Source organism: Balaenoptera ricei, chromosome 17, assembly GCF_028023285.1.
Source record: "Balaenoptera ricei isolate mBalRic1 chromosome 17, mBalRic1.hap2, whole genome shotgun sequence".
NCBI lineage: Eukaryota > Metazoa > Chordata > Mammalia > Artiodactyla > Balaenopteridae > Balaenoptera > Balaenoptera ricei.
Genome location: NC_082655.1, coordinates 16,741,218 through 16,756,368, shown reverse-complemented (window position 1 = coordinate 16,756,368; position 15,151 = coordinate 16,741,218). Strand labels below are relative to the sequence as shown.

General features: G+C 49.0%; 1 protein-coding gene across 6 annotated transcripts in view; it reads left to right on the top strand.

Moving 5' to 3' along the window:
• ZHX2 (zinc fingers and homeoboxes 2) overlaps nt 1–15,151 on the top strand; it is a 172,600-nt gene that overhangs the window by 44,673 nt on the left and 112,776 nt on the right. For 2 of the 6 annotated variants that reach the window (XM_059902322.1, XM_059902318.1), the window contains exon 2: nt 4,981–5,117. The exons of the other annotated variants lie outside the window; for them this stretch is intronic. The gene's annotated coding sequence lies outside the window, so the exon portion shown is untranslated. The remainder of the gene's footprint in view (nt 1–4,980; nt 5,118–15,151) is intronic. 6 annotated transcript variants of the gene reach the window in all.

Below are 15,151 nucleotides of genomic sequence, written 5' to 3'. Positions count from 1 at the left end.
TTTTTTAAACAGTCATTGAAATACTGCATTTCAGCCAAAAGTTAGAAAACATTTACTTAACTCTGCACCAGTGATTGACTAGAATATTGCACAACTATTTTAATGTTGGTTATGAGAACTGTGTAATAATAAGGGTAGATACTTGCATGGGACATTAGGTAAAATGAGGAATATATAAAGGGTATGTGTAGTAGAAGGACTTTTTTTTTTTTTTTTAATTTATTTTTGGCTGTGTTGGGTCTTCGTTTCTGTGCGAGGGCTTTCTCCAGCTGTGGCAAGCGCGGGCCACTCTTCATCGCGGTGCGCGGGCCTCTCACTGTCGCGGCCTCTCCCGTTGCAGAGCACAGGCTCCAGACACGCAGGCTCAGTAGTTGTGGCTCACAGGCTTAGTTGCTCCGCGGCATGTGGGATCTTCCCAGACCAGGGCTCGAACCCGTGTACCCTGCATTGGCAGGCAGATTCTCAACCACTGCGCCACCAGGGAAGCCCCGGAATGGGTTTTTTAAATGTCATTTCTTGCCACCGGCTGTTTCTCAAGTAACTTTAATTCAAAGTAATCAATATGTCACTGAGACATATTGGGGGGGGGGGGCGGCCTGCCCTACATAAAGGGACTCTATCATGTGAAGTTTTGAATATGACTGAACACGCAGAGGAAGCGCACCTGGGAAACCAGTACCAAACCTCTCTTTGATCTTGGTTATCGTATAAGCTAGCCTGACTGAAACCGCAACAGCCTTCAGATGCCCACCACCATTTCCAAAACAAGAACCGGTTCGGTGAGGTCACCTGCTGGTCACTCCATTTGCATTTGGTGGTCAGTGCTGGTCAGGGTGTAATTCAGCTAAATGAATTTTGCAAATTCCTGGTGATTTTACAGGCAGGAATGGAGGCTGAGAATTTTGAGATTTTAAAAATGCATTTCAGAAATACCATCATGTTAGAGCTTCCTTTCGGTCCCTTGGGGTGGCCACCAAGTAAACAGCTTAATTTCCATCCCAGCTGGAGGTACAGAACGCAGCCTTCACACTCACCAACAGATAAATGTCTCCTGTCCCTGGCAGTGCTTAATGGCTTTTAGTAGAGTTAAGGCTGGGAAGAAAGGAACTGACTTCCTCTTATTGGGTAAAATTGAAACCCCGAGGAGACGATTCCATTTCAGGCAGACCCTTTCCTTCTCAGATGACTCATCCACAGCCCAGCCAACTCCCTTTCAGCTCATTCAGGTAAAATGGAAGACAGAGGCCACCCGACCGGGCAGGCAGTGAGGGGGGCTGGTGAGCTGGGTGTTTGGGGTTTGTCAGCTGAGGATTTGCATTTCTAATAAGGGCCACGTCCTGGGGGGCTGCAGCTCAGTGGCTGCGAGTGTCTTTTTTTTTTTTAATATATATAATTTTATTTTTTTTTTATTTTATTTTTTAATTTTCATTGGGGTATAATTGATTTACAATGTTGTGTTAGTTTCAGGTGTACAGCAAAGTCAATCTGTTCTTCATATACCTATATCCACTCTTTTTTAGGTTCTTTTCCCACATAGGCCATTACAGAGTATTGAGTAGAGTTCCCTGTGCTATCCAGTAGGTCCTTATTGTGGCTGCGAGTCTCTTTAGCTCTCTAAGTGCTCTGTTTTGCAGGGACCGAGGCAAGAGTCTTCAGCATGAATAAATAGCTGTGGAGAAGGAGGGGAAAGGGCAGGATAGGGGAGTGAGTACCAGAAGCGCTGAGCCTTTAAAATGGTATTGTAGCAAGACACAGGGCTCCCTGGGGAAGTCCTCGCCAGCCTTCCCCTCACCGGCCCTTTGTCTATGTAAGAGAAACTTATTAAATGGTGCACTCCAAGATTCTGAGATTTATTGTTATTTCTCCAAAGAGAAGTCAGCAGGCATGTGTATCCCAGCATTATTTATACAGTAGAAAATTAGGAAAAGAAAAACAATGTCCAACAAGAGGTGAATGATAAAATAATTCAACGATTCAATAAATTCATTGTTAAGTAAATAAATAGTAGAAATCCTTGGGCTTCCCTGGTGGCGCAGTGGTTGAGAATCTGCCTGCCAATGCAGGGGACACGGGTTCGAGCCCTGGTCTGGGAAGATCCCACATGCCGCGGAGCAACTAAGCCCGTGAGCCACAACTACTGAGCCTGCGCGTCTGGAGCCTGTGCTCCGCAACAAGAGAGGCCGCAATAGTGAGAGGCCCGCGCACCGCGATGAAGAGTGGTCCCCTCTCGCCGCAACTAGAGAAAGCCCTCGCACAGAAACGAAGACCCAACACAGCCAAAAGTAAATAAATAAATAAATAAATTTATAAAAAAAAAAAAAAAAAAAAAAAAAAAAGAAATCCTTAAGTCAACAGCATGTCTATTAAGTAATGTGATTCTTTTCAATGTTAAATGAAAAATGCAGGATACACGTTGTACATAGAGTTTTTATTTAAAAAAAAAAAGAAGAAAAATGCATAAAACAAAAGACTGTTCTGAAATAAAAAGGAGTAACCACCAAAAAAAATAAAATAAAATAAAAATAAATAAAAAACAGGCACACAGATGGAAACATAGCAAAATGTTAACGCAGTTAATCCTTGGACGTGGAATCAGAGATTATGTTTCCTCTTTTATTTCTAAATTTCCTACAATGGACCTTTTTTTTCTGATCATAGAAGTTAGATGTCAAAGCAGGAAACTATCGTATACACTCTTTTCTTTTTTTCTTTGTTTGTTTTCCTTCCTTTTTTAATCTCCTCGCATGAGAACATCAGCTATGCTGTCAGTGGAACCGTCGGTGTTCTGCCCGCCAGATACTGTATTGCTAACAGGAAACAGAAAGCTGCAGGGGTATAAGGACGAGACCCGACGTTCCTAATCCCCCTCACCCATCGTTCCCTCCTCCGTGAGTCCATCTACACACTTCTTGAACTTGTTTATATTTTTAGCTGCTACAGCCTCTCGGGCCCAAGGAGTTCCCTGTGTTTTCCACCCTCTGTGTGAAGTGGCAGAGGCCTGCGCGACAGGTATCCTTAGATGACCTCCTTTAGACTCCAAGGGTCCTCCCTGGTTTTGCATTTCTAGGACTGAGCAAACAAAAGAAGAACCCTGACTACACATTCGCAATTAACCAAGCACATGAAGAGACAGCATCGATTTTGTAGACTTGTTGAACTTGGTGTTGGAGGAGACCTCAGAAATTGTGTAGGCCAGTGTTTCCTAAAAGTCCACATAATGGGAGTCAGTATTCCAGAAACCAGTGGAAGTTGTACAGTACCCAGGATACAGTGGCACTGGCTGCCTAAAAATATTGTGGCGTGGTAGGGGGTTTGGCGGGTTGTTTTGTTTTCACTCTGGGCTGGAAGTGGGTGACAACGGTTACTTTGTTTTGATCAGAAACTTCAGCACTTACACAAATGCTTCGCTATTTTGTTAATGGAGAAACTAATTACTGTATGAGGGACAAAATCTTTTAAAATTGGGGGTGAGAGAAGGTGGACATTGGTGGGACTCAGCTAATCTGGGCCCACCTGCGAGGTGGTGAAGGCAGGAATATCCTGGCACGCCTGATGGATGAGAAAATGGACTGGAGAGCAGCTGCCTGACCCCAGCTAAGCAGGCTGGTGCATGGGGGCAGTGGCCGAGAATCCAGGGTGTCTACCTCGAAGACGTGGCCTGCCTCCAGGGCACCCAATCTGCCTGTTTAAACCAAGACCCTGAGTTGTGTTTCCTGTACTGCGAATAATTCAGCAGACTTTGAATTTTTGCTCCAAATGTGATCTTTCTTTCCAGACTCAGTCCTGGGTCTAGAAAATGATTATTGTAATTGCCTTTCTAGATCCTCCCATATTTCCCAGCTGTGGAATACTGACTCACAGGTTCAGAAGATTCCAGTAGGAAAGTAGGTGGGCTCTGGAATCCGACAGCCTGGGTTCAAATCCTGCCTCCCCCACCCACCAGACCACGATCCCAGGTGTAACTTCTCTGAGTATCAGTTTTCCCAACTGTAAAATGGGAATAACGATAGTATCTGCCATAAGGGTCATTGCGAGGATTGAACAGCGTAATGAATGAAAAGTGCTTGCCCGGTTCCTGGTGCCCAGTACACACTCAGTAAAGATGAGTTGTCACCTTCAGCACCATCGTTGTTATTATCAGTTTTCCATGGAAAGACCACAGCCAGGACCCAGAGCCAGCTTTGAACCTATTTTGCTTGGCTGGACCAGGGGCATTCACTCTGCTGGCTGTGTTATTTGCTTTATCCTCCAGGGGAAAACAATCCGCCAGTTCCTTATTCACCTGGTACCCATTTTAAAGGCCCTGAGAACTGACGTGGTATGATCAGGGTCACACTGCTCCTCGGGGCAGTGGGAGAAATTTCCCGTCTCTAGAGCTCTTCACTCTGCAGTGCCCTGTTCCCTCTGGACACCTCCTTGGATCCTCCAGACCAGAAGAGGGAGAAACAGGAGAAACAAATGACCAGATCCTCGGGAACCCTAGTTTGGATCGCTGTTTCCTGCGCACCTGCCACTTGCTTAGGGTCTTCCCTTATTCAGTAGATCTCGGTGCCGCTTTGGGTGGAGCTGATGCTTCCTGTTTCACTTTCCTCCCCTCCTGACTGTGAAGGAACCGCCAACCCCACCTGAGAGCCTCGGTCCCTGGGGCGGATGATAGACACGCTGGGGGCCTGTAGGAGGGCCAGGAGTCAGCTGGTGGCTTCTGGCTGGTTTGAAGCCCTTGTCCCCACTATGCTCGCCCCATTGGGGCGTTACAGGAATTCTCTGAGGCACGTGCCCCCGTGAAAAGGCCCTTCCAGGTCTCTAAGGCCTCTCTGACCAGAAGCCCCCCTACCTGAATCAGCCACTTCCTGAGCACATTTTTGAGATGTAGACATTCTGGGGCCACAAAGCTGAACGAGCTTTACTTCCTGCCTTCACGGGTGGGGAAAGTCAGGCCCAGACTCTGAGTCGAATGACCGGGGATTCTTGTACCCACAGGGTTTTGGGGGCCGGTGTTCGAGGCAGAGCGGCGCCCGAGCAAAGGCACTGAGGCGTGACCTTGCACTTGTCGTGGAGCTGAGCGCTTCCTTGTTCTTCAGTTGCTTTGAGTGTGTTTCTTCTGCCCCAGCTAGATGGTAAGTGCTTCTAGGCAAGAGGTCATAGTAAGCCCTGCTCCTTCTTCTCTAGCCCCTGTGCTTGGGGGGGTGATGGGCAGCTTGGAAATCACCTTCGCCTGAGTCGTCAGCTGCTGACCTGCTCAGCAGCTTTGTGATGTTAGATTTTATCCCCATTTTACAGATATGGCAACTGAGGCCTTGAGAGGGTGACTTGATGGCTCAGCTACTCAGTGACTGAGCCTGGATTTGCACTCAGGTCTGAGGTCTGACTCCAACTCCTCCCTAGATCTCACCCTCATGGTCAACACTGAGGGAATGCACATGGATTCGGTGCTCGGCACAGAGAGAGATGCTGAGAGGGAGGGAACACGTGAGCATGAGCTTGTGGGGCTCGGTGGAAAGGGCGCTGGCTCTGGAAGGGAGACCCCTGGCTCAAGTCCCAGCTCTTCCAAGCATGAGCTGCATGGACTTAGAATAGTCACTTCTCTTTGGGGCTCAGTTTCCCTGGATGGAAGATGAGAAGATGGTAGGAGATTCCATCTCATAAATCTATGGAACTATGAAAACTTTGGTCTTCAGTGCTTTCTTACATCTCAGCACCCCCAGCTCTGCCAGGCCTGCACTCCCAGTCCCTTCCCAGGAACCCCCATCCCTGGGTCTCTTCCAGCCTCTGTGCTCCCCTCTCCCCAACAAACCCAACTTCTAGCTCAGTGGCGTCACCTGAGGAGCCTGTTAAAATGCTGACTCCCAGGCAACATCCCAGAACCTGATGACTCTGAGTCCCTGGGAGATGGGCCCAGGAACCTGCATTTCTCCTCTAAACACTCCCAGGAAATTCTGCTCATCAGCCAGACTTGGCAGTTATTGCTGAGCTCAATAGTTCTCCAACTTTGGCAGGCATCAGAGTCACGGGGCGGGGCGTGAAATGACTGGGCCCCATACCCAGAATTTCTGATTCAGTAGTTCAGAGGGGGGGTCCACAAACGTGCACTTCAAACAAACTCCCAGGTGATGCAGGGAACCACACTTGGAGAACCACTGCCCTAGCTCATTTCCCGAGCCAGCCAGCAAAGGCGTCTTTACTCGTGGGCGATGGCCGGGGTGCAGCAGTCCTGTCAGCACGTGAACTTTTAACAGAGACCTTCGAAATTATTGAGATATTATAATAACAGCTACCATTTATTTAGTATGATACCGCGCTACCTGCCAGGCCCTGTGCTAGATATCTACGATCCATGTCTCTCATTATTACATAGGGTTTGCAGATTCAAAAACCAAGGATGAGACTAAGTGATCGTCTAAGATTGCACTTGCTACAGATACCACCAGGACTTCCTAGAGGAAAGCTTGGGCTACTTTCTTTACCCCACGAGGCCTGTCTTTGCTGTCTCTGCCTGGAGTGTCAGGAGAATTTCCAGCCAGGTTCAGAGAGGGGTCACCACCCAGGTTGGGGGTGGGATTTTTGGTTGGAGGAGGCTTTCATTAGTTCCCCACAAATTGTACCCTGCTGGTGGTGGCCCTTGGCTCACACCCGCGGGACAGCCTGCTTGCTGCTCGTCTCCTTGTTTCACCCACTTTAAAGGACCCCTCGTGTAAGTGGGGACCGTTGCAGCTCTAGCAGGCTGAGCTCCCAGGGTGAAAACGGTGGTCTGCTGCTGGATCCCAGCCTGCTGGGGTTCTGCGTGGGTTCTGGCCTGGCCAACGTTCTGTTTGCCTGTAAGCACCCTGGAATAGAACTGTTGGTGCCGGATCCCAGGGAACAGATAGAAATGCAGAAGGTTGAGTCATGACTTCAACTCTCCCAGCTGGTGCGTCTTAGTGGGGGAGCTTCTTTCCCTCTAACATGTGAAAATTGGCCTGTTGTTTAATAGGAAGCTCATTGATTTGTGCAAACATATAAAACACAGAGTAACTAGGAAATACAAGTGGCCATGAGGGCTTTTTCCACACTTAGCTCTTTAATCTTACCATTCGCCAACACAGACACACACACACACACACATACAACACAGATCATGCTTGTGTGTGTGTGTGTGTGTGTGTGTGTGTGTGTGTTGTTTTGTTTTGTTTTCAGTTATTTTTATGTCTGACAGGGATCTCAAGTTTTTCAAGCCATCCATACCTTCCGGGCGGCATCTCCTACTTCTACCAGTTCTCTTCCCTCTGCAAAGAAAAGGAAGGGAGGGAGGGAGGGAGGGAGGAAGGGAGGAGGGAATACACGAAGGAACTGCCCTCAAACACTGATCCATTGGCGTGGCCAGAGTCCTCCATACAGTGGTTTCGGCGTGCTATCCTTTCTGTTTTAAGAGGACAGACGTGCATAGGTCCTGCACAAGCTCTGTCCGCACCCTTGAAGGCAGCTTGGTGGAGATTACTGACATTGGAATTGGCATCGAAAGTCAATAGCTCTGGTCCAGGATCTGCCACTCAACCATGCCACCTTCCCCCAGCCTCCCATGGCCAGTCTGACTTCCCTGTCTCCTCAGGGAGGTGGTGATAGCAAAAGAGATCATGGATCTGAGAGCATCACTCCAGTCTGAGAGCTGGATGAAATTCTAGGAATCTAGATGTTTTACTTTACCAATGAGAAACCCGAGGCCCAGAGAGGGGAGGTAACTTGCATGAAGTTGCACAACGAGTTTTGGGGCACTAGAGAACTGACAGTAGAAGGAGGGTATTGCCCTGGTGGTCTTGTTGCTATTTCCTTCTGGGTGATTGTTTTGCAAACAGTGAGTGAAGTGACAGGAAAACTTCTCTGGGAGTCTCTCTGGCCAGAGCACCTTCTCTGTCTCTCTGTCTGTCTCTCAGACACACACAGACACATGCATGCACACACACATTTCTCGGTGTAAATAACAAAAAGGCAGTGACTACCCTTTACAGGAGAGACTTATACTCTTTTTCACTGGTTATGGGGAAACCTGTTGGGCATCATCTAACTCTGCAAGATAGAACGTAAGACTTGGAAGAGTGAAGCTTGAAGTTAAGGAGAATCTACTGCCCAAAATCCCTTGCAACCATAGGGCTTGGTTGCCTTGTACTTGCCTAAACCCCCAGCTCCCAATTATCCCTATTCCCCTTTCACAGATAGACACATTCCTGGTTCTGCTGCCCACAACACACATAGGGTAGAACAAAAGAACATGGGCTATTAAAATAGACAGAGGATTGGACATTTCTCATTAGCGGTGTGCCCTTGGGTAAGTTACTTAACCTCTCTGAGCTTCACCTTCCTCATCTGGACAATTATAACACCTCTTAATGTTGTTGTAAAGATTAACAAAGGTAAAGCATCAGAAGTGTTTAATACAGGGACTGGTACAAAGTAGGGGCTTAATAAACGTTATCTGCTGCTACTGAAAATGTTGGAGAGATGTTGAAGATCACATTCTTGCATCATTTTTGTGAGAGAATGAACTGGTTCATCATTTAAATGAGATCTCTCTCTAGGCCTCTGGCAATCTGACTGCATAGTTAAAACTTTGATTTTCTGCCCCGGGAAGAACAAATATTGTCCAGGTTTTAAGCACACCATAGCTGGGCTGTTATCTTTGGAATACCAAGATGCTGGCATGGTAGTTTTCAGTACTACCTTGTGCATATAAATATCCTTATATCTGAAAAGGATATAAAATTGCAAACAATAAAAGATATCAATGAACTGGAAACCATGAAAACAAGAGTCAAAACACAAAAGCCCAATTATAATGGAATAGAGGTTACCCTGTACTGCATTTTCTGGTTTACAGTTTTAGGTATTCCCCACCCCTAGTGGCCTCACAACCGTCCTGGAAGGTAGGTTTGATTCTGCCCACTCCTCGGGGGAGAGAAGACGGTTTCAGGCTGATGCTGAGTGGGAGAGACAGTCAGGAGTCGCATCACACTGGGCCTTGTAGGATTTGGTAAAGAAATTTGGATTGTTCTGAGTTCAGTGGGCTTAAGCAGGAAAGTACTGCAATCTTATCTACATTTTCAGAAGATCTCTTGGTAGAGAGGGGAGAGAGCAAAAGTGGAACCAAGGAGGCCACCTGGGAGGTGGCTTTGGAAGTTCAGGCAAGAAATGATACAGCCCTCACGGAGATAAAGAGAAGGTGGGTCAGAGAGTGGAGGTCACAAGATGGCCTTAGGGTGGGTTGGCTGTGGATGTTGATGAAGAGGGAGAACCAAGGATGGCTTCCAGCTTCCCAGTGGGTTGATGGGCGGTTGATGGTGGGGACGTCTGCGGAGGAACAGGGTTCAGAGGTGGCGGGGAGGGGCGAATCAGGGGCTCTACTTGCATTTGTTTTTGGAAGGAGAGTATCTTATTCCAAACATTGGGCCTTCTGATGGCAGAGAGCAGGTCGGATTCACTCGCTCCTGGGCATTGAATAAATGCTTTATGTGAGCTGGGTGCACTCAGGTCCACCCCCGGGCAGCCGGTCTGTGAAAAATGCCGCCGATGGCAAGGTGCTGTGTTCCTTCTGCCGCCAAGGAACCAGAAAGCCATTAATGACCCCTTCTGAGAACGTTGGGCCCCGTACAAGAAACAAACAAAAACCCCCCGATGTCCTGCCTTCTCGTGTTTCAGGCTTTGGGTAACTTTTTCTTTTGCCAGTCTCCACGGGATCTTTCCTCTGCTAATGTTTGAAAGTGATGCTTTTTTTTTTTTTTTTTTTAATGTTGTACTCAGGCCTTAAATAACCTTTACCCTGAGGTAGATGAAGCCTAGTAAAATGCTAATAACATCGACAACAATAATGAGCTTTGGTGGAGTGTCATTTAATTAAAAGACCTCTTTTATATGCGCTATTTGATTTTAGCCTCCAGGCAATCTCTGAGGTGAGGCAAGCAGCATGTTAAGCTCTGAGAGCCAGAGGACTACAGTAGCCAAGAGCGTGTAAAAGTGAGGTAACTACGGCATGGCTAGGTTAAAAGAGTTGAGGTCCTTGGAACGGGGCTGGCCGGTGAACAGTAGCTGTTGTTGTTTGTATGGTTAGTTTCTAGATAGAGAAACTGAGGCACAATGAAACTGCGTCGTACACGCTCAGCAGCGGAATCAACTCCGAGCTGTGTAGGATGTGCTGTATTTCTGGATGCCACGCTCAGAAGGGATCTGAAGTGATGTTCGTTAGGCGGGAAGGCTGCTGCCGGGCCTGGATCCCTTTGAAATTCTCCTCCCCCATCTCCCCCTTCTCTCCCTTGCAAGTCTCCATCCCCCGTGAGGTGGGTTGAACACACCATCCGGGACCGCTCGGAGCCTGTCCCCTCCTCCCTGCCTCCTGCCCCGGTGCCCCCTGCCGCTCATCTTCCCGCGGGCCGCATTCTTCGAAGCGGGGTTCAGAGCCGCCTCCCCCTCCTCCTTCCCTGACCCCCGCCCTCACGGCACCCTTCTCCAGTGGAATTCTGCTTCGAAGCCATCCCGGATCCCCACCTCTACCATCCCAGGTGACTCCGCAGGTGTGAGTCTTGGCTCCCCCATTGGGTAGAGGGAGACAGAGGCCTTGCCTTGTACCTTGTGACTCTCCAGCTCCCCTGTGCCTGGCCAGGGCCACGCCCAGAGCAGGTGCCATGACATTACACAACTGACTTTTAGAAAACAATAAAAATAATCATGCCCAGGACCCACCTATGCAAAGGGGTGGTGCGTTCACCCAGGTCGTCCCTCTGGGAAGTTTACCCCTTATTCCCAAGGTGGCGCCCTGGCTCGGAACCTCTGAGATGCCCAAGAACATTCGAGAACGTCCCCCAACACCACACTGTTCTCCTTGGTGTTGGCAAATCCCTGCCCTTTGAGGGTGGCTCCACGGCTCCCATCTGTGGAACCAGGACAGTGACGCCCCTTAGAAATACAGTTGCTGGGGAAGGGTGGTCTGAATCAGGGGCAGTTAAACGATAATGTGCCCAGTTTTACGCGTTGCCTTGTAACCTGACTCTGAAGACAGCTCCAGAGGAGGGCTTCCACACATGTCTTGGGCGTCGTGGAGATGAACGTGCAGGCGCTGCCATGGGGACCTCGTTGGGACAGTGGTTCGCTTTGGGCAGGGTCAGTTCTGTGACTGTGTTTAAAATTTGTCCTCAGAGAGGAATAAACGAGTGAGCGTGTGTTTGATCGGAAGAACAACGTGTGTTGTTGTCCTTGTGCACGTGTGTGCCTTAGGGGAGAGAGCGGGGGCCTGCTGAGCCCCCTGGGCCCCCAGAGGCCAGCCGGCCCGGGGAGACGGCCCTGTTTTTGAAGCAGCCATAGCGCTTATCCCTTTGCCTCTTGCCTCCCTTTCCCCCCAAGCCCCCAAATTTGTTTCAGCCCGCTGGCTCCCTCCGCTGACCTGAACGTAATGATTGTATTCTTCATAAGTAGAACACCTCCCCTGCCCCCGATTCCCACCCCAACCCCGAAACTAACTGCCCTCCCCTCATTAGGTGCTCTAAGGACGCGGTTCTGTGTGGGAAGAGGCCTGGGCCCTCTTCACAGGCCCTGTTGCAGGTCCCACCGTCCATCTCTCTTAAAATGATGAAGCTTTGACAAGGCAGGAGGTAGCGGGGAAGGAAGGAGGGTGTTTTCCCTGGATTCCCAATATTTGGGTTTTGTCCGGTAAAATATTTTCCCGGGCATCGGCGGGAGAGGAAATGGACAATCTCTGTTTCTTCAGAGACTGATTTTAGCTGCTGGCAGAGGTTCAGGGGCGGCCGGTGTACCCTGCCCCGGCACCCCTCCCTTTTCAGTCCTCGTGTCCCTGGTGGGGAGGAAGCCAAGAGGTTTTCAGTGTCAGTGTCACAGACAGAGGAGGCGGTTGTGAAATCCAGATCATATGCCGCTCCTGAGTGACTGCTGTGGGTCCTGGTGCCACTGAAATCTGTTGACTGAGGCCGCCAGCCCGCCAGGGTGTCTCTGGGGCCACTTGTACGTGGACCCGGCAGCTGTAAACTGGAATCACCAGACTGGATGGGATTCCCAGCAGAGCGGTGGCTGCCAAGGGGCATTAGAGGGTCTGGACAAGGGCCTGTCTGGGTTTTCCAAAGTGGAGAGGTGGGGATCGAGAGTGGGAAAGGCATCCGGCCTCCCTGCTAGAGACTCAAGGAAGCCTGGTACTGCCATTCACCAGCTGCGTTCCTTGGCGTGGCCTTGAGCCTCTGATCTCCATTTCCTCCTTGGAGACACAGGGTGAACAATACCCACCTACCGAGTGAGCCGCTCTGGAGGCAAACATTGCCAGCTGTGCTACTTGCTTGCTGTGTGACTTTGAGCAAGTTACTTTACATCTCTGTGCCTGGGTTTCCTTGTTATGTTGGTTTCCTGTGATTGCTATAACAGAGGACCACAGACTTGATGACTTAAAACAACAAAAATTTGATCTCTCACAGTGCTGGAGGCCAGAAGTCCAAAATCAAGAGTTAGCAGGACCCTGCTCTCTCTAAAGGCTAGGAGAAAATCCTTCCTTGCTTCTTCCAGCTTCTAGAAGTCGTTGGTATTCCTTGTGGCTGCATCACTCCCATCTCCACCTCTGCCTTCACATCACCTTCTCTTCTGTCTGTGGGTTTCTTCTCCAGGTGTTTCTTATTAGGCTACTTGCCATTGAATTCAGGGCCCATTTGGATAAGCCAGGGTGATCTCATCTTGAGATCCTTTACTTAGTTACACCTACTAAGACTCTTTTCAAATAAGGTCACATTCACAGATTCTGGGGACTAGGACATAGACATATCATTTGGGGGGGAGGGGCACAATTCAACCCACTACACTGGTTTATTAAATGAGGATGATAATGGAGATTACACAAGTTTATATGTCTAAAGTCTTTCGAGCCGTGCCTAGCACACAGCAAACACTCAGTGTTTGCTTTTGTCATAATCCTCACCAAGCCATCATTTCATAATCACCATCATCATCACCACCATCACCATCGCTACCACCATCACCGCCATCACCATCACCACCATCACCACCCCCATCACCGCCATCACCATCATCACCATCACCATCACCATCATCACCATCATCCCTAACATCTGTGAAGAGACTTCCCAAACTGAACACGTCTAAAATTAACTCTTGACTCTCATTCTTCAACTTCTCAGTAAATAGTTACCTCTGTTTACTCCATCCTTTAAATAATCCTGGTTTCCTCTTTTTCTCTCACACTTCATTCCATCTGTAAGTCCTGTCTATTCTGCCTTCAAAATATATCCCCAGTGTGACCACCATCTTTCAGTACCACCACATTGCACCCCTCCAGGGGACGCCCTTCCCATTCTGGCGGCTGTGAATGGCACATCTGGAGTCATATTCAGCACCGTGGTGCTGCTTCCTGCCACCTCCACCCCCGTCCCCCAGTTGAAGCCCCATCGTCTCTCACGTGGGTCACTGCAGTCACCGTTGGTTGTCCTCTCAGCTCGTCCCTTAGCTGCCGCCCCTCCCTTACTTCATGCACACACCCCTGACTGTCTCCTCTCCTCACAGCTGCTTCTTAAAAACACAGGTCAGATTGTCACTCGCCTGCTCCAAACCCTCCAATGGTTCACTCAGAGCAAAAGCCAAAGTCCTTATGGTAACCCCCAGGCCCACGTGATCCCCTTCCTCTCTGCCACCAGCCTTGAACAAAACGCACCCACACCCACACCCACACACACACACTTGCATTTGCGCTTGCTACTTTCTCAGCCTAGAACACTGTTTTCCCAGCTACCTTTGTGGTTTTCTGCCTCATTTCATTCAGTCTGTGCTTAAAAGATACGCTGTCACGGAGGCCTTCCCTGCCCACCGCAGGGTCATAGCTCAGCCGGCATCCCCACAAATCTCCATCCTCTCAACCTGTCTTTTTCAAAGCACAGCTCGCTACGTGGCGCCGGATGTTTATTTGCTTGTGGCATTGCGCGCTTTCCCCCATCACACTCGAGTCTGTGAAGGGAGGAACTGTGTTGTGATGGCTGCTGGGTCCTCAGCCCCAAGCACATGTTACGCACATGAGAAGCACTTTCTGGACGAGGGAATGATTACGGGCCGGGCTCTGGCTTTGCAGGCATCCTCCTGCTCTCCCAACAACCAATGACATCAGTGTTGTCACACCCTCATTTTGTCCGGGGCACAGAGACAGTAAATAAATGTCCTGGGCTACCCAGCGAGGGAATGGCAGAGCACGATCTGAGCCAGCTAGTCTCCTGCCAGAACCCACTTTCCGAATCACCATCTGTCATGAGACAGAAATGAGAGACTGTGGTGACAGACCTTTGGAAACGGAAACGCACGACATGAATGTACCAGGACGACGATAGCCGAGCCCAGCACGTCTAAGCTGATTGCTCCAAATTGATCTGGGTCTCCTTCCTGTTTAATTCTTTAAATTGTGAGAGCTCTTTTTGCTGCCTCCCCTGATGGTACAACATGAGGGGGTAAGAAGGGTGTCCATGAGGCACTATTGCTCTATTCAGTTACTGTCAGACTTCAGTGGCCCGGAATGTTCTGGAAATGGGGCATGCAGGCTGCGTGAATGTGTCCTTTATTCCAAAAACAGGTCAGTCCATCCGCCTTTAGTAAACATGGTGTGTTGATAAGAATCAAATATTTCAGTGTGGGACCATGCAAAGATGCACTCTCAGCTCTGCCACTGAGATAACCTGTGCCCTTAAATAGTAATAGTACCTCTTATTCCCCAAGTCTTACCAGGTGTTAGAGACATTCCAAGTGCTTTATGCATATTAACTCATTTAGTTCCCCAAACCAATCATGGGAGTAAGTACTCTTATTAACCCCAGTAATCCTAGTCACAGAAACACAGAGATGTTGAATAACTTGACCAAAGTCACACAGCTCATGATCGGCAGAGCCGGAATGTGAACGCAGGCCGTATGTCTCCTGAGGATGGGTTTTAACCAGCCCTCTTTTGTGACTCTCAGCTTCACCTGTAAATTGTGGGGAATGCATTCAATCATATTTTCAGCTTGGAAAATCTATGCTTGTAAGGCTGAGAACTTGGTAGTAGTTTTGAGTCATTGGTATGAGTGCAAGAAGTATAGGTGCCTGGGGTGCAGCAGGATCAAGGCTATCACAGGAAGGTCCACGATCCGGGCTTCGTTTCCAT